The 24,108-nt window shown below is 50.7% G+C and overlaps 38 non-coding genes across 38 annotated transcripts; all 38 read left to right on the top strand.

Moving 5' to 3' along the window:
• Positions 1 to 83: 83 nt before the first annotated feature.
• Positions 84 to 155, top strand: Trnae-uuc (transfer RNA glutamic acid (anticodon UUC)). Its single transcript has one exon. It is a non-coding gene; the product is annotated as a tRNA-Glu (tRNA).
• A 275-nt stretch (positions 156 to 430) lies between these two features.
• Trnak-uuu (transfer RNA lysine (anticodon UUU)) lies at positions 431 to 503 on the top strand. The gene has a single exon. It is a non-coding gene; the product is annotated as a tRNA-Lys (tRNA).
• Positions 504 to 647: 144 nt separating this feature from the next.
• Trnas-aga (transfer RNA serine (anticodon AGA)) lies at positions 648 to 729 on the top strand. The gene has a single exon. It is a non-coding gene; the product is annotated as a tRNA-Ser (tRNA).
• A 1,431-nt stretch (positions 730 to 2,160) lies between these two features.
• Trnam-cau (transfer RNA methionine (anticodon CAU)) lies at positions 2,161 to 2,233 on the top strand. The gene has a single exon. It is a non-coding gene; the product is annotated as a tRNA-Met (tRNA).
• Positions 2,234 to 2,556: 323 nt separating this feature from the next.
• On the top strand, positions 2,557 to 2,628 carry Trnae-uuc (transfer RNA glutamic acid (anticodon UUC)). The gene has a single exon. It is a non-coding gene; the product is annotated as a tRNA-Glu (tRNA).
• Positions 2,629 to 2,903: 275 nt separating this feature from the next.
• Trnak-uuu (transfer RNA lysine (anticodon UUU)) lies at positions 2,904 to 2,976 on the top strand. Its single transcript has one exon. It is a non-coding gene; the product is annotated as a tRNA-Lys (tRNA).
• A 144-nt stretch (positions 2,977 to 3,120) lies between these two features.
• On the top strand, positions 3,121 to 3,202 carry Trnas-aga (transfer RNA serine (anticodon AGA)). Its single transcript has one exon. It is a non-coding gene; the product is annotated as a tRNA-Ser (tRNA).
• A 1,431-nt stretch (positions 3,203 to 4,633) lies between these two features.
• Trnam-cau (transfer RNA methionine (anticodon CAU)) lies at positions 4,634 to 4,706 on the top strand. Its single transcript has one exon. It is a non-coding gene; the product is annotated as a tRNA-Met (tRNA).
• A 323-nt stretch (positions 4,707 to 5,029) lies between these two features.
• Positions 5,030 to 5,101, top strand: Trnae-uuc (transfer RNA glutamic acid (anticodon UUC)). Its single transcript has one exon. It is a non-coding gene; the product is annotated as a tRNA-Glu (tRNA).
• A 275-nt stretch (positions 5,102 to 5,376) lies between these two features.
• On the top strand, positions 5,377 to 5,449 carry Trnak-uuu (transfer RNA lysine (anticodon UUU)). The gene has a single exon. It is a non-coding gene; the product is annotated as a tRNA-Lys (tRNA).
• Positions 5,450 to 5,593: 144 nt separating this feature from the next.
• Trnas-aga (transfer RNA serine (anticodon AGA)) lies at positions 5,594 to 5,675 on the top strand. Its single transcript has one exon. It is a non-coding gene; the product is annotated as a tRNA-Ser (tRNA).
• Positions 5,676 to 7,106: 1,431 nt separating this feature from the next.
• Positions 7,107 to 7,179, top strand: Trnam-cau (transfer RNA methionine (anticodon CAU)). The gene has a single exon. It is a non-coding gene; the product is annotated as a tRNA-Met (tRNA).
• A 670-nt stretch (positions 7,180 to 7,849) lies between these two features.
• Trnak-uuu (transfer RNA lysine (anticodon UUU)) lies at positions 7,850 to 7,922 on the top strand. The gene has a single exon. It is a non-coding gene; the product is annotated as a tRNA-Lys (tRNA).
• Positions 7,923 to 8,066: 144 nt separating this feature from the next.
• Trnas-aga (transfer RNA serine (anticodon AGA)) lies at positions 8,067 to 8,148 on the top strand. Its single transcript has one exon. It is a non-coding gene; the product is annotated as a tRNA-Ser (tRNA).
• Positions 8,149 to 9,579: 1,431 nt separating this feature from the next.
• Positions 9,580 to 9,652, top strand: Trnam-cau (transfer RNA methionine (anticodon CAU)). The gene has a single exon. It is a non-coding gene; the product is annotated as a tRNA-Met (tRNA).
• Positions 9,653 to 9,975: 323 nt separating this feature from the next.
• On the top strand, positions 9,976 to 10,047 carry Trnae-uuc (transfer RNA glutamic acid (anticodon UUC)). The gene has a single exon. It is a non-coding gene; the product is annotated as a tRNA-Glu (tRNA).
• Positions 10,048 to 10,322: 275 nt separating this feature from the next.
• Positions 10,323 to 10,395, top strand: Trnak-uuu (transfer RNA lysine (anticodon UUU)). Its single transcript has one exon. It is a non-coding gene; the product is annotated as a tRNA-Lys (tRNA).
• A 144-nt stretch (positions 10,396 to 10,539) lies between these two features.
• Positions 10,540 to 10,621, top strand: Trnas-aga (transfer RNA serine (anticodon AGA)). Its single transcript has one exon. It is a non-coding gene; the product is annotated as a tRNA-Ser (tRNA).
• A 1,431-nt stretch (positions 10,622 to 12,052) lies between these two features.
• Positions 12,053 to 12,125, top strand: Trnam-cau (transfer RNA methionine (anticodon CAU)). Its single transcript has one exon. It is a non-coding gene; the product is annotated as a tRNA-Met (tRNA).
• Positions 12,126 to 12,448: 323 nt separating this feature from the next.
• Positions 12,449 to 12,520, top strand: Trnae-uuc (transfer RNA glutamic acid (anticodon UUC)). The gene has a single exon. It is a non-coding gene; the product is annotated as a tRNA-Glu (tRNA).
• A 275-nt stretch (positions 12,521 to 12,795) lies between these two features.
• Positions 12,796 to 12,868, top strand: Trnak-uuu (transfer RNA lysine (anticodon UUU)). Its single transcript has one exon. It is a non-coding gene; the product is annotated as a tRNA-Lys (tRNA).
• Positions 12,869 to 13,012: 144 nt separating this feature from the next.
• Trnas-aga (transfer RNA serine (anticodon AGA)) lies at positions 13,013 to 13,094 on the top strand. The gene has a single exon. It is a non-coding gene; the product is annotated as a tRNA-Ser (tRNA).
• A 1,433-nt stretch (positions 13,095 to 14,527) lies between these two features.
• On the top strand, positions 14,528 to 14,600 carry Trnam-cau (transfer RNA methionine (anticodon CAU)). The gene has a single exon. It is a non-coding gene; the product is annotated as a tRNA-Met (tRNA).
• A 323-nt stretch (positions 14,601 to 14,923) lies between these two features.
• Trnae-uuc (transfer RNA glutamic acid (anticodon UUC)) lies at positions 14,924 to 14,995 on the top strand. The gene has a single exon. It is a non-coding gene; the product is annotated as a tRNA-Glu (tRNA).
• A 275-nt stretch (positions 14,996 to 15,270) lies between these two features.
• On the top strand, positions 15,271 to 15,343 carry Trnak-uuu (transfer RNA lysine (anticodon UUU)). The gene has a single exon. It is a non-coding gene; the product is annotated as a tRNA-Lys (tRNA).
• Positions 15,344 to 15,487: 144 nt separating this feature from the next.
• On the top strand, positions 15,488 to 15,569 carry Trnas-aga (transfer RNA serine (anticodon AGA)). Its single transcript has one exon. It is a non-coding gene; the product is annotated as a tRNA-Ser (tRNA).
• Positions 15,570 to 17,000: 1,431 nt separating this feature from the next.
• On the top strand, positions 17,001 to 17,073 carry Trnam-cau (transfer RNA methionine (anticodon CAU)). Its single transcript has one exon. It is a non-coding gene; the product is annotated as a tRNA-Met (tRNA).
• A 323-nt stretch (positions 17,074 to 17,396) lies between these two features.
• Trnae-uuc (transfer RNA glutamic acid (anticodon UUC)) lies at positions 17,397 to 17,468 on the top strand. Its single transcript has one exon. It is a non-coding gene; the product is annotated as a tRNA-Glu (tRNA).
• Positions 17,469 to 17,743: 275 nt separating this feature from the next.
• Trnak-uuu (transfer RNA lysine (anticodon UUU)) lies at positions 17,744 to 17,816 on the top strand. Its single transcript has one exon. It is a non-coding gene; the product is annotated as a tRNA-Lys (tRNA).
• A 144-nt stretch (positions 17,817 to 17,960) lies between these two features.
• Trnas-aga (transfer RNA serine (anticodon AGA)) lies at positions 17,961 to 18,042 on the top strand. Its single transcript has one exon. It is a non-coding gene; the product is annotated as a tRNA-Ser (tRNA).
• Positions 18,043 to 19,473: 1,431 nt separating this feature from the next.
• On the top strand, positions 19,474 to 19,546 carry Trnam-cau (transfer RNA methionine (anticodon CAU)). Its single transcript has one exon. It is a non-coding gene; the product is annotated as a tRNA-Met (tRNA).
• A 323-nt stretch (positions 19,547 to 19,869) lies between these two features.
• Positions 19,870 to 19,941, top strand: Trnae-uuc (transfer RNA glutamic acid (anticodon UUC)). Its single transcript has one exon. It is a non-coding gene; the product is annotated as a tRNA-Glu (tRNA).
• Positions 19,942 to 20,216: 275 nt separating this feature from the next.
• Trnak-uuu (transfer RNA lysine (anticodon UUU)) lies at positions 20,217 to 20,289 on the top strand. Its single transcript has one exon. It is a non-coding gene; the product is annotated as a tRNA-Lys (tRNA).
• Positions 20,290 to 20,433: 144 nt separating this feature from the next.
• Trnas-aga (transfer RNA serine (anticodon AGA)) lies at positions 20,434 to 20,515 on the top strand. The gene has a single exon. It is a non-coding gene; the product is annotated as a tRNA-Ser (tRNA).
• Positions 20,516 to 21,946: 1,431 nt separating this feature from the next.
• Trnam-cau (transfer RNA methionine (anticodon CAU)) lies at positions 21,947 to 22,019 on the top strand. The gene has a single exon. It is a non-coding gene; the product is annotated as a tRNA-Met (tRNA).
• A 323-nt stretch (positions 22,020 to 22,342) lies between these two features.
• Trnae-uuc (transfer RNA glutamic acid (anticodon UUC)) lies at positions 22,343 to 22,414 on the top strand. The gene has a single exon. It is a non-coding gene; the product is annotated as a tRNA-Glu (tRNA).
• A 275-nt stretch (positions 22,415 to 22,689) lies between these two features.
• On the top strand, positions 22,690 to 22,762 carry Trnak-uuu (transfer RNA lysine (anticodon UUU)). Its single transcript has one exon. It is a non-coding gene; the product is annotated as a tRNA-Lys (tRNA).
• Positions 22,763 to 22,906: 144 nt separating this feature from the next.
• Positions 22,907 to 22,988, top strand: Trnas-aga (transfer RNA serine (anticodon AGA)). Its single transcript has one exon. It is a non-coding gene; the product is annotated as a tRNA-Ser (tRNA).
• The last annotated feature ends 1,120 nt before the right edge of the window (positions 22,989 to 24,108 follow it).

Below are 24,108 nucleotides of genomic sequence, written 5' to 3'. Positions count from 1 at the left end.
TCGCAAGCAGAGAACAGCACTGAGTCCAGATTCAGCACAAAATACGAGAAGAGACGGAATAAATCTCACTGTTCTCAAGCAAGTTCTGTGTGGTCTAGTGGTTAGGATACCTGGCTTTCACCCAGGAGGCCCGGGTTCGATTGCCGGTACCGGAACGGAACTGTTTGCGCAAACAACGCTCTATGTTTTGGCCTTCGAACTGTCGTTGGTCGCCCTTCTTCCTTAACTTCAACCGAACGTAATCGGGGAAAGCAGGCACGTGATGCAGTTACTGTCAGCACCGGAATAAAGGGAGAAGAGGCACTGGTCCGCTGTGGGCTGCTACCAGCGTCAGTGAGAAGTCGGTGGAGTCGCCAGTAGCGCCAGAAGCCTTCACACACGTTCCAGTTAATCACGTTGCTTGAAGCAGCTCCAGCCACAACAAGCCAAAGCCCGAATAGCTCAGTCGGTAGAGCATTAGGCTTTTAACCTAAGGGTCCAGGGTTCAAGTCCCTGTCCGGGCGAAGATTTTAACGCTTCCGTAATGGCTCGTGTCATAGCGATAGTAGCCCTGCCGTAATCAGTGCACGGTTTTCGTTTCCTGTCAACATTCTGCGCAGACGCAATCGGTTGGGTTTTTCACGTTTCGAGGGGTGCTTCTCCTACAAGCAGTCGTGGCCGAGTGGTTAAGGCGTCTGACTAGAAATCAGATTCCCTCTGGGAGCGTAGGTTCGAGTCCTACCGACTGCGTTGGTTTTTTTCTTTTTTTGTTTTGGAAGAAGGAGCAGAAAATATCCCGTTTTGGTACCTCGCCACACCTCACCTCTCACAGCCGTTTATAGTGCCTGTCCTTTACATAAGGGCGATTTCCAAGCGTCAGCTTTCGCGTCAGCCGAGCAAAGTCGGGACAAGTCGGGACATACTACAGGATGGTCTGGGTGGTGCAACGACGAAACAAAACCTTAATTTAAAAATCGAAAAAATGGGAAAAATAGGATGAAAAAGCAAAAAGAAGAATATAAAAAAGTCTTACCGACTGCGTCGGTTTTTTTCTTTTTTTGTTTTGGCACAAGGAGCAGAAAATGTCGCGTTTTGGTACCCGCCACACCTCACCTCTCACAGCCGTCTATAGTGCCTGTCCTTTACATAAGGGCGATTTCCAAGCGTCAGCTTTCGCGTCAGCCGAGCAAAGTCGGGACAAGTCGGGACATACCACAGGATGGTCTGGGTGGTGCAACGACGAAAAAAAAACGTTAATTTAACAGCAGGAGCCCACATAATGATAGGGAAATATTAGCGCCACTTGCGGTGGCCGGGAATCGAACCCGAATCAACTGCTTGGAAGGAAACTATGCTCATAATTACAACACCACTGCAGTGCCGCTGCTCTCAACGCCGCGCTGTGTCGGCTTCCCGCCCGCCGGCAGCGGCCCACGGCTATAGGAGCTGCAGGCGCATTACGAGGTAGGAGGGTGCATCCACACGCATTCGGGCAGCGCCTCCAAGCACGCTACGTCTTTGGGCAAGACTCGTCGCCGCTGACGCAAGGTTACTCACACGATAATGATGAGCGGTCGTTTTAAGGCAGTGTAGTGGAGGACTCCGCGAGTTTAGCCCTTTTTTCGACGTCGCTGGGTGGCAATCCCACTTTCCCTGCCAACAGCTGCTCGTATTGCATGGATAGCTTGTCGAGCATCTGTGGCTCTGTGGTTTGTGTCTCGGTAGCGCAGTAGGTAGTGCCTAAGTCTCCTAATGTTAAGGTATGCCGGCACGATAACTCAGCGTGTTCGGTCAGAGGGTTATCTGCTCCCTCTAATGAAGGACTGAGTCAACGATGAACTTGAACGGGCGTCATCGGACGTCCGCCCCCAAACAAGTGCAACGAACAAAATGAGAACAACAAAAAAAAAGTGGTAGAATGCTCGGCCACCACGAGGGCGGCCCGGGTTCGATTCCCGGTGGATGCATTATTTTGCTCTTCTATCTACAATGCTGCCACGCGGATTGCTCGCTTGAGATGCGTCAGCCTCAGGACCTTATAGCTGTATAGCTGCGGCTGCAGTTTAATCTAGAGAGTCGGGACAGTACGTGTAGCAAGACAACAGATTGTTCAGAAAGCGCAAACTGTCTGTCTCTAATATGTGAGGCTTAGCTAGTTTCCTGGGAAGTCGTCTCCAGCGTGCATCGGTAGCGCAGTAGGTTGCGCGTAAGTCTCATAATCTTAAGGTCGTGAGTTCGATCCTCACCCGGGGCATTTAATTTTCTGTACATCATGACTGCATTAACGGCGTTGCTGTTGCTAGGGAACGTACTTAACTGTCGTCCGTTATCCACACGGAGTGCACTCCTCAGCGTCAAAATGTTTACTTCCAATTATGACGACGTAACAAGTTTGATATTTCTCCTCCCCTGTTACAAGCAAAATGCGATGCACACAGCAATGGACAGTCAATTTTGAACTGTGCGCCATGCCGGTCTGTAGGCGCAGATATGATCGCAAGCAGAGAACAGCACTGAGTCCAGATTCAGCACAAAATACGAGAAGAGACGGAATAAATCTCACTGTTCTCAAGCAAGTTCTGTGTGGTCTAGTGGTTAGGATACCTGGCTTTCACCCAGGAGGCCCGGGTTCGATTGCCGGTACCGGAACGGAACTGTTTGCGCAAACAACGCTCTATGTTTTGGCCTTCGAACTGTCGTTGGTCGCCCTTCTTCCTTAACTTCAACCGAACGTAATCGGGGAAAGCAGGCACGTGATGCAGTTACTGTCAGCACCGGAATAAAGGGAGAAGAGGCACTGGTCCGCTGTGGGCTGCTACCAGCGTCAGTGAGAAGTCGGTGGAGTCGCCAGTAGCGCCAGAAGCCTTCACACACGTTCCAGTTAATCACGTTGCTTGAAGCAGCTCCAGCCACAACAAGCCAAAGCCCGAATAGCTCAGTCGGTAGAGCATTAGGCTTTTAACCTAAGGGTCCAGGGTTCAAGTCCCTGTCCGGGCGAAGATTTTAACGCTTCCGTAATGGCTCGTGTCATAGCGATAGTAGCCCTGCCGTAATCAGTGCACGGTTTTCGTTTCCTGTCAACATTCTGCGCAGACGCAATCGGTTGGGTTTTTCACGTTTCGAGGGGTGCTTCTCCTACAAGCAGTCGTGGCCGAGTGGTTAAGGCGTCTGACTAGAAATCAGATTCCCTCTGGGAGCGTAGGTTCGAGTCCTACCGACTGCGTTGGTTTTTTTCTTTTTTTGTTTTGGAAGAAGGAGCAGAAAATATCCCGTTTTGGTACCTCGCCACACCTCACCTCTCACAGCCGTTTATAGTGCCTGTCCTTTACATAAGGGCGATTTCCAAGCGTCAGCTTTCGCGTCAGCCGAGCAAAGTCGGGACAAGTCGGGACATACTACAGGATGGTCTGGGTGGTGCAACGACGAAACAAAACCTTAATTTAAAAATCGAAAAAATGGGAAAAATAGGATGAAAAAGCAAAAAGAAGAATATAAAAAAGTCTTACCGACTGCGTCGGTTTTTTTCTTTTTTTGTTTTGGCACAAGGAGCAGAAAATGTCGCGTTTTGGTACCCGCCACACCTCACCTCTCACAGCCGTCTATAGTGCCTGTCCTTTACATAAGGGCGATTTCCAAGCGTCAGCTTTCGCGTCAGCCGAGCAAAGTCGGGACAAGTCGGGACATACCACAGGATGGTCTGGGTGGTGCAACGACGAAAAAAAAACGTTAATTTAACAGCAGGAGCCCACATAATGATAGGGAAATATTAGCGCCACTTGCGGTGGCCGGGAATCGAACCCGAATCAACTGCTTGGAAGGAAACTATGCTCATAATTACAACACCACTGCAGTGCCGCTGCTCTCAACGCCGCGCTGTGTCGGCTTCCCGCCCGCCGGCAGCGGCCCACGGCTATAGGAGCTGCAGGCGCATTACGAGGTAGGAGGGTGCATCCACACGCATTCGGGCAGCGCCTCCAAGCACGCTACGTCTTTGGGCAAGACTCGTCGCCGCTGACGCAAGGTTACTCACACGATAATGATGAGCGGTCGTTTTAAGGCAGTGTAGTGGAGGACTCCGCGAGTTTAGCCCTTTTTTCGACGTCGCTGGGTGGCAATCCCACTTTCCCTGCCAACAGCTGCTCGTATTGCATGGATAGCTTGTCGAGCATCTGTGGCTCTGTGGTTTGTGTCTCGGTAGCGCAGTAGGTAGTGCCTAAGTCTCCTAATGTTAAGGTATGCCGGCACGATAACTCAGCGTGTTCGGTCAGAGGGTTATCTGCTCCCTCTAATGAAGGACTGAGTCAACGATGAACTTGAACGGGCGTCATCGGACGTCCGCCCCCAAACAAGTGCAACGAACAAAATGAGAACAACAAAAAAAAAGTGGTAGAATGCTCGGCCACCACGAGGGCGGCCCGGGTTCGATTCCCGGTGGATGCATTATTTTGCTCTTCTATCTACAATGCTGCCACGCGGATTGCTCGCTTGAGATGCGTCAGCCTCAGGACCTTATAGCTGTATAGCTGCGGCTGCAGTTTAATCTAGAGAGTCGGGACAGTACGTGTAGCAAGACAACAGATTGTTCAGAAAGCGCAAACTGTCTGTCTCTAATATGTGAGGCTTAGCTAGTTTCCTGGGAAGTCGTCTCCAGCGTGCATCGGTAGCGCAGTAGGTTGCGCGTAAGTCTCATAATCTTAAGGTCGTGAGTTCGATCCTCACCCGGGGCATTTAATTTTCTGTACATCATGACTGCATTAACGGCGTTGCTGTTGCTAGGGAACGTACTTAACTGTCGTCCGTTATCCACACGGAGTGCACTCCTCAGCGTCAAAATGTTTACTTCCAATTATGACGACGTAACAAGTTTGATATTTCTCCTCCCCTGTTACAAGCAAAATGCGATGCACACAGCAATGGACAGTCAATTTTGAACTGTGCGCCATGCCGGTCTGTAGGCGCAGATATGATCGCAAGCAGAGAACAGCACTGAGTCCAGATTCAGCACAAAATACGAGAAGAGACGGAATAAATCTCACTGTTCTCAAGCAAGTTCTGTGTGGTCTAGTGGTTAGGATACCTGGCTTTCACCCAGGAGGCCCGGGTTCGATTGCCGGTACCGGAACGGAACTGTTTGCGCAAACAACGCTCTATGTTTTGGCCTTCGAACTGTCGTTGGTCGCCCTTCTTCCTTAACTTCAACCGAACGTAATCGGGGAAAGCAGGCACGTGATGCAGTTACTGTCAGCACCGGAATAAAGGGAGAAGAGGCACTGGTCCGCTGTGGGCTGCTACCAGCGTCAGTGAGAAGTCGGTGGAGTCGCCAGTAGCGCCAGAAGCCTTCACACACGTTCCAGTTAATCACGTTGCTTGAAGCAGCTCCAGCCACAACAAGCCAAAGCCCGAATAGCTCAGTCGGTAGAGCATTAGGCTTTTAACCTAAGGGTCCAGGGTTCAAGTCCCTGTCCGGGCGAAGATTTTAACGCTTCCGTAATGGCTCGTGTCATAGCGATAGTAGCCCTGCCGTAATCAGTGCACGGTTTTCGTTTCCTGTCAACATTCTGCGCAGACGCAATCGGTTGGGTTTTTCACGTTTCGAGGGGTGCTTCTCCTACAAGCAGTCGTGGCCGAGTGGTTAAGGCGTCTGACTAGAAATCAGATTCCCTCTGGGAGCGTAGGTTCGAGTCCTACCGACTGCGTTGGTTTTTTTCTTTTTTTGTTTTGGAAGAAGGAGCAGAAAATATCCCGTTTTGGTACCTCGCCACACCTCACCTCTCACAGCCGTTTATAGTGCCTGTCCTTTACATAAGGGCGATTTCCAAGCGTCAGCTTTCGCGTCAGCCGAGCAAAGTCGGGACAAGTCGGGACATACTACAGGATGGTCTGGGTGGTGCAACGACGAAACAAAACCTTAATTTAAAAATCGAAAAAATGGGAAAAATAGGATGAAAAAGCAAAAAGAAGAATATAAAAAAGTCTTACCGACTGCGTCGGTTTTTTTCTTTTTTTGTTTTGGCACAAGGAGCAGAAAATGTCGCGTTTTGGTACCCGCCACACCTCACCTCTCACAGCCGTCTATAGTGCCTGTCCTTTACATAAGGGCGATTTCCAAGCGTCAGCTTTCGCGTCAGCCGAGCAAAGTCGGGACAAGTCGGGACATACCACAGGATGGTCTGGGTGGTGCAACGACGAAAAAAAAACGTTAATTTAACAGCAGGAGCCCACATAATGATAGGGAAATATTAGCGCCACTTGCGGTGGCCGGGAATCGAACCCGAATCAACTGCTTGGAAGGAAACTATGCTCATAATTACAACACCACTGCAGTGCCGCTGCTCTCAACGCCGCGCTGTGTCGGCTTCCCGCCCGCCGGCAGCGGCCCACGGCTATAGGAGCTGCAGGCGCATTACGAGGTAGGAGGGTGCATCCACACGCATTCGGGCAGCGCCTCCAAGCACGCTACGTCTTTGGGCAAGACTCGTCGCCGCTGACGCAAGGTTACTCACACGATAATGATGAGCGGTCGTTTTAAGGCAGTGTAGTGGAGGACTCCGCGAGTTTAGCCCTTTTTTCGACGTCGCTGGGTGGCAATCCCACTTTCCCTGCCAACAGCTGCTCGTATTGCATGGATAGCTTGTCGAGCATCTGTGGCTCTGTGGTTTGTGTCTCGGTAGCGCAGTAGGTAGTGCCTAAGTCTCCTAATGTTAAGGTATGCCGGCACGATAACTCAGCGTGTTCGGTCAGAGGGTTATCTGCTCCCTCTAATGAAGGACTGAGTCAACGATGAACTTGAACGGGCGTCATCGGACGTCCGCCCCCAAACAAGTGCAACGAACAAAATGAGAACAACAAAAAAAAAGTGGTAGAATGCTCGGCCACCACGAGGGCGGCCCGGGTTCGATTCCCGGTGGATGCATTATTTTGCTCTTCTATCTACAATGCTGCCACGCGGATTGCTCGCTTGAGATGCGTCAGCCTCAGGACCTTATAGCTGTATAGCTGCGGCTGCAGTTTAATCTAGAGAGTCGGGACAGCACGTGTAGCAAGACAACAGATTGTTCAGAAAGCGCAAACTGTCTATCTCTAATATGTGAGGCTTAGCTAGTTTCCTGGTAGGTCGTCTCCCGCGTGCATCGGTAGCGCAGTAGGCAGCGCGTAAGTCTCATAATCTTAAGGTCGTGAGTTCTATCCTCACCCGGGGCATTTAATTTTCTGTACATCATGGCTGCATTAACGGCGTTGCTGATGCTAGGGATCGTACTTAACTGTCGTCCGTTATCCACTCGAAGTGCACTCCTCAGCGTCAAAATGTTTACTTCCAATTATGACGACGTAACAAGTTTGATATTTCTCCTCCCCTGTTACAAGAAAAATGCGATGCACACAGCAATGGACAGTCAATTTTGAACTGTGCGCCATGCCGGTCTGTAGGCGCAGATATGATCGCAAGCAGAGAACAGCACTTAGTCCAGATTCAGCACAAAATACGAGAAGAGACGGAGTAAATCTCACTGTTGTCAAGCAAGTTCTGTGTGGTCTAGTGGCTAGGATACCTGGCTTTCACCCAGGAGGCCCGGGTTCGATTGCCGGTACCGGAACGGAACTGTTTGCGCACACAACGCTCTATGTTTTGGCCTTCGAACTGTCGTTGGTCGCCCTTCTTCCTTAGCTTCAACCGAACGTAATCGGGGAAAGCAGGCACGTGATGCAGTTACTGTCAGCACCGGAATAAAGGGAGAAGAGGCACTGGTCCGCTGTGGGCTGCTACCAGCGTCAGTGAGAAGTCGGTGAAGTCGCCAGTAGCGCCAGAAGCCTACACACACGTTCCAGTTAATCACGTTGCTTGAAGCAGCTCCAGCCGCAACAAGCCAAAGCCCGAATAGCTCAGTCGGTAGAGCATTAGGCTTTTAACCTAAGGGTCCAGGGTTCAAGTCCCTGTCCGGGCGAAGATTTTAACGCTTCCGTAATGTCTCGTGTCATAGCGATAGTAGCCCTGCCGTAATCAGTGCACGGTTTTTGTTTCCTGTCAACATTCTGCGCAGACGCAATCGGTTGTGTTTTTCACGTTTCGAGGGGTGCTTCTCCTACAAGCAGTCGTGGCCGAGTGGTTAAGGCGTCTGACTAGAAATCAGATTCCCTCTGGGAGCGTAGGTTCGAGTCCTACCGACTGCGTTGGTTTTTTTCTTTTTTTGTTTTGGAAGAAGGAGCAGAAAATATCCCGTTTTGGTACCTCGCCACACCTCACCTCTCACAGCCGTTTATAGTGCCTGTCCTTTACATAAGGGCGATTTCCAAGCGTCAGCTTTCGCGTCAGCCGAGCAAAGTCGGGACAAGTCGGGACATACTACAGGATGGTCTGGGTGGTGCAACGACGAAACAAAACCTTAATTTAAAAATCGAAAAAATGGGAAAAATAGGATGAAAAAGCAAAAAGAAGAATATAAAAAAGTCTTACCGACTGCGTCGGTTTTTTTCTTTTTTTGTTTTGGCACAAGGAGCAGAAAATGTCGCGTTTTGGTACCCGCCACACCTCACCTCTCACAGCCGTCTATAGTGCCTGTCCTTTACATAAGGGCGATTTCCAAGCGTCAGCTTTCGCGTCAGCCGAGCAAAGTCGGGACAAGTCGGGACATACCACAGGATGGTCTGGGTGGTGCAACGACGAAAAAAAAACGTTAATTTAACAGCAGGAGCCCACATAATGATAGGGAAATATTAGCGCCACTTGCGGTGGCCGGGAATCGAACCCGAATCAACTGCTTGGAAGGAAACTATGCTCATAATTACAACACCACTGCAGTGCCGCTGCTCTCAACGCCGCGCTGTGTCGGCTTCCCGCCCGCCGGCAGCGGCCCACGGCTATAGGAGCTGCAGGCGCATTACGAGGTAGGAGGGTGCATCCACACGCATTCGGGCAGCGCCTCCAAGCACGCTACGTCTTTGGGCAAGACTCGTCGCCGCTGACGCAAGGTTACTCACACGATAATGATGAGCGGTCGTTTTAAGGCAGTGTAGTGGAGGACTCCGCGAGTTTAGCCCTTTTTTCGACGTCGCTGGGTGGCAATCCCACTTTCCCTGCCAACAGCTGCTCGTATTGCATGGATAGCTTGTCGAGCATCTGTGGCTCTGTGGTTTGTGTCTCGGTAGCGCAGTAGGTAGTGCCTAAGTCTCCTAATGTTAAGGTATGCCGGCACGATAACTCAGCGTGTTCGGTCAGAGGGTTATCTGCTCCCTCTAATGAAGGACTGAGTCAACGATGAACTTGAACGGGCGTCATCGGACGTCCGCCCCCAAACAAGTGCAACGAACAAAATGAGAACAACAAAAAAAAAGTGGTAGAATGCTCGGCCACCACGAGGGCGGCCCGGGTTCGATTCCCGGTGGATGCATTATTTTGCTCTTCTATCTACAATGCTGCCACGCGGATTGCTCGCTTGAGATGCGTCAGCCTCAGGACCTTATAGCTGTATAGCTGCGGCTGCAGTTTAATCTAGAGAGTCGGGACAGTACGTGTAGCAAGACAACAGATTGTTCAGAAAGCGCAAACTGTCTGTCTCTAATATGTGAGGCTTAGCTAGTTTCCTGGGAAGTCGTCTCCAGCGTGCATCGGTAGCGCAGTAGGTTGCGCGTAAGTCTCATAATCTTAAGGTCGTGAGTTCGATCCTCACCCGGGGCATTTAATTTTCTGTACATCATGACTGCATTAACGGCGTTGCTGTTGCTAGGGAACGTACTTAACTGTCGTCCGTTATCCACACGGAGTGCACTCCTCAGCGTCAAAATGTTTACTTCCAATTATGACGACGTAACAAGTTTGATATTTCTCCTCCCCTGTTACAAGCAAAATGCGATGCACACAGCAATGGACAGTCAATTTTGAACTGTGCGCCATGCCGGTCTGTAGGCGCAGATATGATCGCAAGCAGAGAACAGCACTGAGTCCAGATTCAGCACAAAATACGAGAAGAGACGGAATAAATCTCACTGTTCTCAAGCAAGTTCTGTGTGGTCTAGTGGTTAGGATACCTGGCTTTCACCCAGGAGGCCCGGGTTCGATTGCCGGTACCGGAACGGAACTGTTTGCGCAAACAACGCTCTATGTTTTGGCCTTCGAACTGTCGTTGGTCGCCCTTCTTCCTTAACTTCAACCGAACGTAATCGGGGAAAGCAGGCACGTGATGCAGTTACTGTCAGCACCGGAATAAAGGGAGAAGAGGCACTGGTCCGCTGTGGGCTGCTACCAGCGTCAGTGAGAAGTCGGTGGAGTCGCCAGTAGCGCCAGAAGCCTTCACACACGTTCCAGTTAATCACGTTGCTTGAAGCAGCTCCAGCCACAACAAGCCAAAGCCCGAATAGCTCAGTCGGTAGAGCATTAGGCTTTTAACCTAAGGGTCCAGGGTTCAAGTCCCTGTCCGGGCGAAGATTTTAACGCTTCCGTAATGGCTCGTGTCATAGCGATAGTAGCCCTGCCGTAATCAGTGCACGGTTTTCGTTTCCTGTCAACATTCTGCGCAGACGCAATCGGTTGGGTTTTTCACGTTTCGAGGGGTGCTTCTCCTACAAGCAGTCGTGGCCGAGTGGTTAAGGCGTCTGACTAGAAATCAGATTCCCTCTGGGAGCGTAGGTTCGAGTCCTACCGACTGCGTTGGTTTTTTTCTTTTTTTGTTTTGGAAGAAGGAGCAGAAAATATCCCGTTTTGGTACCTCGCCACACCTCACCTCTCACAGCCGTTTATAGTGCCTGTCCTTTACATAAGGGCGATTTCCAAGCGTCAGCTTTCGCGTCAGCCGAGCAAAGTCGGGACAAGTCGGGACATACTACAGGATGGTCTGGGTGGTGCAACGACGAAACAAAACCTTAATTTAAAAATCGAAAAAATGGGAAAAATAGGATGAAAAAGCAAAAAGAAGAATATAAAAAAGTCTTACCGACTGCGTCGGTTTTTTTCTTTTTTTGTTTTGGCACAAGGAGCAGAAAATGTCGCGTTTTGGTACCCGCCACACCTCACCTCTCACAGCCGTCTATAGTGCCTGTCCTTTACATAAGGGCGATTTCCAAGCGTCAGCTTTCGCGTCAGCCGAGCAAAGTCGGGACAAGTCGGGACATACCACAGGATGGTCTGGGTGGTGCAACGACGAAAAAAAAACGTTAATTTAACAGCAGGAGCCCACATAATGATAGGGAAATATTAGCGCCACTTGCGGTGGCCGGGAATCGAACCCGAATCAACTGCTTGGAAGGAAACTATGCTCATAATTACAACACCACTGCAGTGCCGCTGCTCTCAACGCCGCGCTGTGTCGGCTTCCCGCCCGCCGGCAGCGGCCCACGGCTATAGGAGCTGCAGGCGCATTACGAGGTAGGAGGGTGCATCCACACGCATTCGGGCAGCGCCTCCAAGCACGCTACGTCTTTGGGCAAGACTCGTCGCCGCTGACGCAAGGTTACTCACACGATAATGATGAGCGGTCGTTTTAAGGCAGTGTAGTGGAGGACTCCGCGAGTTTAGCCCTTTTTTCGACGTCGCTGGGTGGCAATCCCACTTTCCCTGCCAACAGCTGCTCGTATTGCATGGATAGCTTGTCGAGCATCTGTGGCTCTGTGGTTTGTGTCTCGGTAGCGCAGTAGGTAGTGCCTAAGTCTCCTAATGTTAAGGTATGCCGGCACGATAACTCAGCGTGTTCGGTCAGAGGGTTATCTGCTCCCTCTAATGAAGGACTGAGTCAACGATGAACTTGAACGGGCGTCATCGGACGTCCGCCCCCAAACAAGTGCAACGAACAAAATGAGAACAACAAAAAAAAAGTGGTAGAATGCTCGGCCACCACGAGGGCGGCCCGGGTTCGATTCCCGGTGGATGCATTATTTTGCTCTTCTATCTACAATGCTGCCACGCGGATTGCTCGCTTGAGATGCGTCAGCCTCAGGACCTTATAGCTGTATAGCTGCGGCTGCAGTTTAATCTAGAGAGTCGGGACAGTACGTGTAGCAAGACAACAGATTGTTCAGAAAGCGCAAACTGTCTGTCTCTAATATGTGAGGCTTAGCTAGTTTCCTGGGAAGTCGTCTCCAGCGTGCATCGGTAGCGCAGTAGGTTGCGCGTAAGTCTCATAATCTTAAGGTCGTGAGTTCGATCCTCACCCGGGGCATTTAATTTTCTGTACATCATGACTGCCTTAACGGCGTTGCTGTTGCTAGGGAACGTACTTAACTGTCGTCCGTTATCCACACGGAGTGCACTCCTCAGCGTCAAAATGTTTACTTCCAATTATGACGACGTAACAAGTTTGATATTTCTCCTCCCCTGTTACAAGCAAAATGCGATGCACACAGCAATGGACAGTCAATTTTGAACTGTGCGCCATGCCGGTCTGTAGGCGCAGATATGATCGCAAGCAGAGAACAGCACTGAGTCCAGATTCAGCACAAAATACGAGAAGAGACGGAATAAATCTCACTGTTCTCAAGCAAGTTCTGTGTGGTCTAGTGGTTAGGATACCTGGCTTTCACCCAGGAGGCCCGGGTTCGATTGCCGGTACCGGAACGGAACTGTTTGCGCAAACAACGCTCTATGTTTTGGCCTTCGAACTGTCGTTGGTCGCCCTTCTTCCTTAACTTCAACCGAACGTAATCGGGGAAAGCAGGCACGTGATGCAGTTACTGTCAGCACCGGAATAAAGGGAGAAGAGGCACTGGTCCGCTGTGGGCTGCTACCAGCGTCAGTGAGAAGTCGGTGGAGTCGCCAGTAGCGCCAGAAGCCTTCACACACGTTCCAGTTAATCACGTTGCTTGAAGCAGCTCCAGCCACAACAAGCCAAAGCCCGAATAGCTCAGTCGGTAGAGCATTAGGCTTTTAACCTAAGGGTCCAGGGTTCAAGTCCCTGTCCGGGCGAAGATTTTAACGCTTCCGTAATGGCTCGTGTCATAGCGATAGTAGCCCTGCCGTAATCAGTGCACGGTTTTCGTTTCCTGTCAACATTCTGCGCAGACGCAATCGGTTGGGTTTTTCACGTTTCGAGGGGTGCTTCTCCTACAAGCAGTCGTGGCCGAGTGGTTAAGGCGTCTGACTAGAAATCAGATTCCCTCTGGGAGCGTAGGTTCGAGTCCTACCGACTGCGTTGGTTTTTTTCTTTTTTTGTTTTGGAAGAAGGAGCAGAAAATATCCCGTTTTGGTACCTCGCCACACCTCACCTCTCACAGCCGTTTATAGTGCCTGTCCTTTACATAAGGGCGATTTCCAAGCGTCAGCTTTCGCGTCAGCCGAGCAAAGTCGGGACAAGTCGGGACATACTACAGGATGGTCTGGGTGGTGCAACGACGAAACAAAACCTTAATTTAAAAATCGAAAAAATGGGAAAAATAGGATGAAAAAGCAAAAAGAAGAATATAAAAAAGTCTTACCGACTGCGTCGGTTTTTTTCTTTTTTTGTTTTGGCACAAGGAGCAGAAAATGTCGCGTTTTGGTACCCGCCACACCTCACCTCTCACAGCCGTCTATAGTGCCTGTCCTTTACATAAGGGCGATTTCCAAGCGTCAGCTTTCGCGTCAGCCGAGCAAAGTCGGGACAAGTCGGGACATACCACAGGATGGTCTGGGTGGTGCAACGACGAAAAAAAAACGTTAATTTAACAGCAGGAGCCCACATAATGATAGGGAAATATTAGCGCCACTTGCGGTGGCCGGGAATCGAACCCGAATCAACTGCTTGGAAGGAAACTATGCTCATAATTACAACACCACTGCAGTGCCGCTGCTCTCAACGCCGCGCTGTGTCGGCTTCCCGCCCGCCGGCAGCGGCCCACGGCTATAGGAGCTGCAGGCGCATTACGAGGTAGGAGGGTGCATCCACACGCATTCGGGCAGCGCCTCCAAGCACGCTACGTCTTTGGGCAAGACTCGTCGCCGCTGACGCAAGGTTACTCACACGATAATGATGAGCGGTCGTTTTAAGGCAGTGTAGTGGAGGACTCCGCGAGTTTAGCCCTTTTTTCGACGTCGCTGGGTGGCAATCCCACTTTCCCTGCCAACAGCTGCTCGTATTGCATGGATAGCTTGTCGAGCATCTGTGGCTCTGTGGTTTGTGTCTCGGTAGCGCAGTAGGTAGTGCCTAAGTCTCCTAATGTTAAGGTATGCCGGCACGATAACTCAGCGTGTTCGGTCAGAGGGTTATCTGCTCCCTCTAATGAAGGACTGAGTCAACGATGAACTTGAACGGGCGTCATCGGACGTCCGCCCCCAAACAAGTGCAACGAACAAAATGAGAACAACAAAAAAAAAAAGTGGTAGAATGCTCGGCCACCACGAGGGCGGCCCGGGTTCGATTCCCGGTGGATGCATTATTTTGCTCTTCTATCTACAATGCTGCCACGCGGATTGCTCGCTTGAGATGCGTCAGCCTCAGGACCTTATAGCTGTATAGCTGCGGCTGCAGTTTAATCTAGAGAGTCGGGACAGTACGTGTAGCAAGACAACAGATTGTTCAGAAAGCGCAAACTGTCTGTCTCTAATATGTGAGGCTTAGCTAGTTTCCTGGGAAGTCGTCTCCAGCGTGCATCGGTAGCGCAGTAGGTTGCGCGTAAGTCTCATAATCTTAAGGTCGTGAGTTCGATCCTCACCCGGGGCATTTAATTTTCTGTACATCATGACTGCATTAACGGCGTTGCTGTTGCTAGGGAACGTACTTAACTGTCGTCCGTTATCCACACGGAGTGCACTCCTCAGCGTCAAAATGTTTACTTCCAATTATGACGACGTAACAAGTTTGATATTTCTCCTCCCCTGTTACAAGCAAAATGCGATGCACACAGCAATGGACAGTCAATTTTGAACTGTGCGCCATGCCGGTCTGTAGGCGCAGATATGATCGCAAGCAGAGAACAGCACTGAGTCCAGATTCAGCACAAAATACGAGAAGAGACGGAATAAATCTCACTGTTCTCAAGCAAGTTCTGTGTGGTCTAGTGGTTAGGATACCTGGCTTTCACCCAGGAGGCCCGGGTTCGATTGCCGGTACCGGAACGGAACTGTTTGCGCAAACAACGCTCTATGTTTTGGCCTTCGAACTGTCGTTGGTCGCCCTTCTTCCTTAACTTCAACCGAACGTAATCGGGGAAAGCAGGCACGTGATGCAGTTACTGTCAGCACCGGAATAAAGGGAGAAGAGGCACTGGTCCGCTGTGGGCTGCTACCAGCGTCAGTGAGAAGTCGGTGGAGTCGCCAGTAGCGCCAGAAGCCTTCACACACGTTCCAGTTAATCACGTTGCTTGAAGCAGCTCCAGCCACAACAAGCCAAAGCCCGAATAGCTCAGTCGGTAGAGCATTAGGCTTTTAACCTAAGGGTCCAGGGTTCAAGTCCCTGTCCGGGCGAAGATTTTAACGCTTCCGTAATGGCTCGTGTCATAGCGATAGTAGCCCTGCCGTAATCAGTGCACGGTTTTCGTTTCCTGTCAACATTCTGCGCAGACGCAATCGGTTGGGTTTTTCACGTTTCGAGGGGTGCTTCTCCTACAAGCAGTCGTGGCCGAGTGGTTAAGGCGTCTGACTAGAAATCAGATTCCCTCTGGGAGCGTAGGTTCGAGTCCTACCGACTGCGTTGGTTTTTTTCTTTTTTTGTTTTGGAAGAAGGAGCAGAAAATATCCCGTTTTGGTACCTCGCCACACCTCACCTCTCACAGCCGTTTATAGTGCCTGTCCTTTACATAAGGGCGATTTCCAAGCGTCAGCTTTCGCGTCAGCCGAGCAAAGTCGGGACAAGTCGGGACATACTACAGGATGGTCTGGGTGGTGCAACGACGAAACAAAACCTTAATTTAAAAATCGAAAAAATGGGAAAAATAGGATGAAAAAGCAAAAAGAAGAATATAAAAAAGTCTTACCGACTGCGTCGGTTTTTTTCTTTTTTTGTTTTGGCACAAGGAGCAGAAAATGTCGCGTTTTGGTACCCGCCACACCTCACCTCTCACAGCCGTCTATAGTGCCTGTCCTTTACATAAGGGCGATTTCCAAGCGTCAGCTTTCGCGTCAGCCGAGCAAAGTCGGGACAAGTCGGGACATACCACAGGATGGTCTGGGTGGTGCAACGACGAAAAAAAAACGTTAATTTAACAGCAGGAGCCCACATAATGATAGGGAAATATTAGCGCCACTTGCGGTGGCCGGGAATCGAACCCGAATCAACTGCTTGGAAGGAAACTATGCTCATAATTACAACACCACTGCAGTGCCGCTGCTCTCAACGCCGCGCTGTGTCGGCTTCCCGCCCGCCGGCAGCGGCCCACGGCTATAGGAGCTGCAGGCGCATTACGAGGTAGGAGGGTGCATCCACACGCATTCGGGCAGCGCCTCCAAGCACGCTACGTCTTTGGGCAAGACTCGTCGCCGCTGACGCAAGGTTACTCACACGATAATGATGAGCGGTCGTTTTAAGGCAGTGTAGTGGAGGACTCCGCGAGTTTAGCCCTTTTTTCGACGTCGCTGGGTGGCAATCCCACTTTCCCTGCCAACAGCTGCTCGTATTGCATGGATAGCTTGTCGAGCATCTGTGGCTCTGTGGTTTGTGTCTCGGTAGCGCAGTAGGTAGTGCCTAAGTCTCCTAATGTTAAGGTATGCCGGCACGATAACTCAGCGTGTTCGGTCAGAGGGTTATCTGCTCCCTCTAATGAAGGACTGAGTCAACGATGAACTTGAACGGGCGTCATCGGACGTCCGCCCCCAAACAAGTGCAACGAACAAAATGAGAACAACAAAAAAAAAGTGGTAGAATGCTCGGCCACCACGAGGGCGGCCCGGGTTCGATTCCCGGTGGATGCATTATTTTGCTCTTCTATCTACAATGCTGCCACGCGGATTGCTCGCTTGAGATGCGTCAGCCTCAGGACCTTATAGCTGTATAGCTGCGGCTGCAGTTTAATCTAGAGAGTCGGGACAGTACGTGTAGCAAGACAACAGATTGTTCAGAAAGCGCAAACTGTCTGTCTCTAATATGTGAGGCTTAGCTAGTTTCCTGGGAAGTCGTCTCCAGCGTGCATCGGTAGCGCAGTAGGTTGCGCGTAAGTCTCATAATCTTAAGGTCGTGAGTTCGATCCTCACCCGGGGCATTTAATTTTCTGTACATCATGACTGCATTAACGGCGTTGCTGTTGCTAGGGAACGTACTTAACTGTCGTCCGTTATCCACACGGAGTGCACTCCTCAGCGTCAAAATGTTTACTTCCAATTATGACGACGTAACAAGTTTGATATTTCTCCTCCCCTGTTACAAGCAAAATGCGATGCACACAGCAATGGACAGTCAATTTTGAACTGTGCGCCATGCCGGTCTGTAGGCGCAGATATGATCGCAAGCAGAGAACAGCACTGAGTCCAGATTCAGCACAAAATACGAGAAGAGACGGAATAAATCTCACTGTTCTCAAGCAAGTTCTGTGTGGTCTAGTGGTTAGGATACCTGGCTTTCACCCAGGAGGCCCGGGTTCGATTGCCGGTACCGGAACGGAACTGTTTGCGCAAACAACGCTCTATGTTTTGGCCTTCGAACTGTCGTTGGTCGCCCTTCTTCCTTAACTTCAACCGAACGTAATCGGGGAAAGCAGGCACGTGATGCAGTTACTGTCAGCACCGGAATAAAGGGAGAAGAGGCACTGGTCCGCTGTGGGCTGCTACCAGCGTCAGTGAGAAGTCGGTGGAGTCGCCAGTAGCGCCAGAAGCCTTCACACACGTTCCAGTTAATCACGTTGCTTGAAGCAGCTCCAGCCACAACAAGCCAAAGCCCGAATAGCTCAGTCGGTAGAGCATTAGGCTTTTAACCTAAGGGTCCAGGGTTCAAGTCCCTGTCCGGGCGAAGATTTTAACGCTTCCGTAATGGCTCGTGTCATAGCGATAGTAGCCCTGCCGTAATCAGTGCACGGTTTTCGTTTCCTGTCAACATTCTGCGCAGACGCAATCGGTTGGGTTTTTCACGTTTCGAGGGGTGCTTCTCCTACAAGCAGTCGTGGCCGAGTGGTTAAGGCGTCTGACTAGAAATCAGATTCCCTCTGGGAGCGTAGGTTCGAGTCCTACCGACTGCGTTGGTTTTTTTCTTTTTTTGTTTTGGAAGAAGGAGCAGAAAATATCCCGTTTTGGTACCTCGCCACACCTCACCTCTCACAGCCGTTTATAGTGCCTGTCCTTTACATAAGGGCGATTTCCAAGCGTCAGCTTTCGCGTCAGCCGAGCAAAGTCGGGACAAGTCGGGACATACTACAGGATGGTCTGGGTGGTGCAACGACGAAACAAAACCTTAATTTAAAAATCGAAAAAATGGGAAAAATAGGATGAAAAAGCAAAAAGAAGAATATAAAAAAGTCTTACCGACTGCGTCGGTTTTTTTCTTTTTTTGTTTTGGCACAAGGAGCAGAAAATGTCGCGTTTTGGTACCCGCCACACCTCACCTCTCACAGCCGTCTATAGTGCCTGTCCTTTACATAAGGGCGATTTCCAAGCGTCAGCTTTCGCGTCAGCCGAGCAAAGTCGGGACAAGTCGGGACATACCACAGGATGGTCTGGGTGGTGCAACGACGAAAAAAAAACGTTAATTTAACAGCAGGAGCCCACATAATGATAGGGAAATATTAGCGCCACTTGCGGTGGCCGGGAATCGAACCCGAATCAACTGCTTGGAAGGAAACTATGCTCATAATTACAACACCACTGCAGTGCCGCTGCTCTCAACGCCGCGCTGTGTCGGCTTCCCGCCCGCCGGCAGCGGCCCACGGCTATAGGAGCTGCAGGCGCATTACGAGGTAGGAGGGTGCATCCACACGCATTCGGGCAGCGCCTCCAAGCACGCTACGTCTTTGGGCAAGACTCGTCGCCGCTGACGCAAGGTTACTCACACGATAATGATGAGCGGTCGTTTTAAGGCAGTGTAGTGGAGGACTCCGCGAGTTTAGCCCTTTTTTCGACGTCGCTGGGTGGCAATCCCACTTTCCCTGCCAACAGCTGCTCGTATTGCATGGATAGCTTGTCGAGCATCTGTGGCTCTGTGGTTTGTGTCTCGGTAGCGCAGTAGGTAGTGCCTAAGTCTCCTAATGTTAAGGTATGCCGGCACGATAACTCAGCGTGTTCGGTCAGAGGGTTATCTGCTCCCTCTAATGAAGGACTGAGTCAACGATGAACTTGAACGGGCGTCATCGGACGTCCGCCCCCAAACAAGTGCAACGAACAAAATGAGAACAACAAAAAAAAAGTGGTAGAATGCTCGGCCACCACGAGGGCGGCCCGGGTTCGATTCCCGGTGGATGCATTATTTTGCTCTTCTATCTACAATGCTGCCACGCGGATTGCTCGCTTGAGATGCGTCAGCCTCAGGACCTTATAGCTGTATAGCTGCGGCTGCAGTTTAATCTAGAGAGTCGGGACAGTACGTGTAGCAAGACAACAGATTGTTCAGAAAGCGCAAACTGTCTGTCTCTAATATGTGAGGCTTAGCTAGTTTCCTGGGAAGTCGTCTCCAGCGTGCATCGGTAGCGCAGTAGGTTGCGCGTAAGTCTCATAATCTTAAGGTCGTGAGTTCGATCCTCACCCGGGGCATTTAATTTTCTGTACATCATGACTGCATTAACGGCGTTGCTGTTGCTAGGGAACGTACTTAACTGTCGTCCGTTATCCACACGGAGTGCACTCCTCAGCGTCAAAATGTTTACTTCCAATTATGACGACGTAACAAGTTTGATATTTCTCCTCCCCTGTTACAAGCAAAATGCGATGCACACAGCAATGGACAGTCAATTTTGAACTGTGCGCCATGCCGGTCTGTAGGCGCAGATATGATCGCAAGCAGAGAACAGCACTGAGTCCAGATTCAGCACAAAATACGAGAAGAGACGGAATAAATCTCACTGTTCTCAAGCAAGTTCTGTGTGGTCTAGTGGTTAGGATACCTGGCTTTCACCCAGGAGGCCCGGGTTCGATTGCCGGTACCGGAACGGAACTGTTTGCGCAAACAACGCTCTATGTTTTGGCCTTCGAACTGTCGTTGGTCGCCCTTCTTCCTTAACTTCAACCGAACGTAATCGGGGAAAGCAGGCACGTGATGCAGTTACTGTCAGCACCGGAATAAAGGGAGAAGAGGCACTGGTCCGCTGTGGGCTGCTACCAGCGTCAGTGAGAAGTCGGTGGAGTCGCCAGTAGCGCCAGAAGCCTTCACACACGTTCCAGTTAATCACGTTGCTTGAAGCAGCTCCAGCCACAACAAGCCAAAGCCCGAATAGCTCAGTCGGTAGAGCATTAGGCTTTTAACCTAAGGGTCCAGGGTTCAAGTCCCTGTCCGGGCGAAGATTTTAACGCTTCCGTAATGGCTCGTGTCATAGCGATAGTAGCCCTGCCGTAATCAGTGCACGGTTTTCGTTTCCTGTCAACATTCTGCGCAGACGCAATCGGTTGGGTTTTTCACGTTTCGAGGGGTGCTTCTCCTACAAGCAGTCGTGGCCGAGTGGTTAAGGCGTCTGACTAGAAATCAGATTCCCTCTGGGAGCGTAGGTTCGAGTCCTACCGACTGCGTTGGTTTTTTTCTTTTTTTGTTTTGGAAGAAGGAGCAGAAAATATCCCGTTTTGGTACCTCGCCACACCTCACCTCTCACAGCCGTTTATAGTGCCTGTCCTTTACATAAGGGCGATTTCCAAGCGTCAGCTTTCGCGTCAGCCGAGCAAAGTCGGGACAAGTCGGGACATACTACAGGATGGTCTGGGTGGTGCAACGACGAAACAAAACCTTAATTTAAAAATCGAAAAAATGGGAAAAATAGGATGAAAAAGCAAAAAGAAGAATATAAAAAAGTCTTACCGACTGCGTCGGTTTTTTTCTTTTTTTGTTTTGGCACAAGGAGCAGAAAATGTCGCGTTTTGGTACCCGCCACACCTCACCTCTCACAGCCGTCTATAGTGCCTGTCCTTTACATAAGGGCGATTTCCAAGCGTCAGCTTTCGCGTCAGCCGAGCAAAGTCGGGACAAGTCGGGACATACCACAGGATGGTCTGGGTGGTGCAACGACGAAAAAAAAACGTTAATTTAACAGCAGGAGCCCACATAATGATAGGGAAATATTAGCGCCACTTGCGGTGGCCGGGAATCGAACCCGAATCAACTGCTTGGAAGGAAACTATGCTCATAATTACAACACCACTGCAGTGCCGCTGCTCTCAACGCCGCGCTGTGTCGGCTTCCCGCCCGCCGGCAGCGGCCCACGGCTATAGGAGCTGCAGGCGCATTACGAGGTAGGAGGGTGCATCCACACGCATTCGGGCAGCGCCTCCAAGCACGCTACGTCTTTGGGCAAGACTCGTCGCCGCTGACGCAAGGTTACTCACACGATAATGATGAGCGGTCGTTTTAAGGCAGTGTAGTGGAGGACTCCGCGAGTTTAGCCCTTTTTTCGACGTCGCTGGGTGGCAATCCCACTTTCCCTGCCAACAGCTGCTCGTATTGCATGGATAGCTTGTCGAGCATCTGTGGCTCTGTGGTTTGTGTCTCGGTAGCGCAGTAGGTAGTGCCTAAGTCTCCTAATGTTAAGGTATGCCGGCACGATAACTCAGCGTGTTCGGTCAGAGGGTTATCTGCTCCCTCTAATGAAGGACTGAGTCAACGATGAACTTGAACGGGCGTCATCGGACGTCCGCCCCCAAACAAGTGCAACGAACAAAATGAGAACAACAAAAAAAAAGTGGTAGAATGCTCGGCCACCACGAGGGCGGCCCGGGTTCGATTCCCGGTGGATGCATTATTTTGCTCTTCTATCTACAATGCTGCCACGCGGATTGCTCGCTTGAGATGCGTCAGCCTCAGGACCTTATAGCTGTATAGCTGCGGCTGCAGTTTAATCTAGAGAGTCGGGACAGTACGTGTAGCAAGACAACAGATTGTTCAGAAAGCGCAAACTGTCTGTCTCTAATATGTGAGGCTTAGCTAGTTTCCTGGGAAGTCGTCTCCAGCGTGCATCGGTAGCGCAGTAGGTTGCGCGTAAGTCTCATAATCTTAAGGTCGTGAGTTCGATCCTCACCCGGGGCATTTAATTTTCTGTACATCATGACTGCATTAACGGCGTTGCTGTTGCTAGGGAACGTACTTAACTGTCGTCCGTTATCCACACGGAGTGCACTCCTCAGCGTCAAAATGTTTACTTCCAATTATGACGACGTAACAAGTTTGATATTTCTCCTCCCCTGTTACAAGCAAAATGCGATGCACACAGCAATGGACAGTCAATTTTGAACTGTGCGCCATGCCGGTCTGTAGGCGCAGATATGATCGCAAGCAGAGAACAGCACTGAGTCCAGATTCAGCACAAAATACGAGAAGAGACGGAATAAATCTCACTGTTCTCAAGCAAGTTCTGTGTGGTCTAGTGGTTAGGATACCTGGCTTTCACCCAGGAGGCCCGGGTTCGATTGCCGGTACCGGAACGGAACTGTTTGCGCAAACAACGCTCTATGTTTTGGCCTTCGAACTGTCGTTGGTCGCCCTTCTTCCTTAACTTCAACCGAACGTAATCGGGGAAAGCAGGCACGTGATGCAGTTACTGTCAGCACCGGAATAAAGGGAGAAGAGGCACTGGTCCGCTGTGGGCTGCTACCAGCGTCAGTGAGAAGTCGGTGGAGTCGCCAGTAGCGCCAGAAGCCTTCACACACGTTCCAGTTAATCACGTTGCTTGAAGCAGCTCCAGCCACAACAAGCCAAAGCCCGAATAGCTCAGTCGGTAGAGCATTAGGCTTTTAACCTAAGGGTCCAGGGTTCAAGTCCCTGTCCGGGCGAAGATTTTAACGCTTCCGTAATGGCTCGTGTCATAGCGATAGTAGCCCTGCCGTAATCAGTGCACGGTTTTCGTTTCCTGTCAACATTCTGCGCAGACGCAATCGGTTGGGTTTTTCACGTTTCGAGGGGTGCTTCTCCTACAAGCAGTCGTGGCCGAGTGGTTAAGGCGTCTGACTAGAAATCAGATTCCCTCTGGGAGCGTAGGTTCGAGTCCTACCGACTGCGTTGGTTTTTTTCTTTTTTTGTTTTGGAAGAAGGAGCAGAAAATATCCCGTTTTGGTACCTCGCCACACCTCACCTCTCACAGCCGTTTATAGTGCCTGTCCTTTACATAAGGGCGATTTCCAAGCGTCAGCTTTCGCGTCAGCCGAGCAAAGTCGGGACAAGTCGGGACATACTACAGGATGGTCTGGGTGGTGCAACGACGAAACAAAACCTTAATTTAAAAATCGAAAAAATGGGAAAAATAGGATGAAAAAGCAAAAAGAAGAATATAAAAAAGTCTTACCGACTGCGTCGGTTTTTTTCTTTTTTTGTTTTGGCACAAGGAGCAGAAAATGTCGCGTTTTGGTACCCGCCACACCTCACCTCTCACAGCCGTCTATAGTGCCTGTCCTTTACATAAGGGCGATTTCCAAGCGTCAGCTTTCGCGTCAGCCGAGCAAAGTCGGGACAAGTCGGGACATACCACAGGATGGTCTGGGTGGTGCAACGACGAAAAAAAAACGTTAATTTAACAGCAGGAGCCCACATAATGATAGGGAAATATTAGCGCCACTTGCGGTGGCCGGGAATCGAACCCGAATCAACTGCTTGGAAGGAAACTATGCTCATAATTACAACACCACTGCAGTGCCGCTGCTCTCAACGCCGCGCTGTGTCGGCTTCCCGCCCGCCGGCAGCGGCCCACGGCTATAGGAGCTGCAGGCGCATTACGAGGTAGGAGGGTGCATCCACACGCATTCGGGCAGCGCCTCCAAGCACGCTACGTCTTTGGGCAAGACTCGTCGCCGCTGACGCAAGGTTACTCACACGATAATGATGAGCGGTCGTTTTAAGGCAGTGTAGTGGAGGACTCCGCGAGTTTAGCCCTTTTTTCGACGTCGCTGGGTGGCAATCCCACTTTCCCTGCCAACAGCTGCTCGTATTGCATGGATAGCTTGTCGAGCATCTGTGGCTCTGTGGTTTGTGTCTCGGTAGCGCAGTAGGTAGTGCCTAAGTCTCCTAATGTTAAGGTATGCCGGCACGATAACTCAGCGTGTTCGGTCAGAGGGTTATCTGCTCCCTCTAATGAAGGACTGAGTCAACGATGAACTTGAACGGGCGTCATCGGACGTCCGCCCCC

This window comes from Schistocerca gregaria, unplaced genomic scaffold (assembly GCF_023897955.1).
Source record: "Schistocerca gregaria isolate iqSchGreg1 unplaced genomic scaffold, iqSchGreg1.2 ptg000337l, whole genome shotgun sequence".
Classification (NCBI taxonomy): Eukaryota; Metazoa; Arthropoda; class Insecta; order Orthoptera; family Acrididae; genus Schistocerca; species Schistocerca gregaria.
This window is presented reverse-complemented; position numbering and strand designations above follow the sequence as displayed.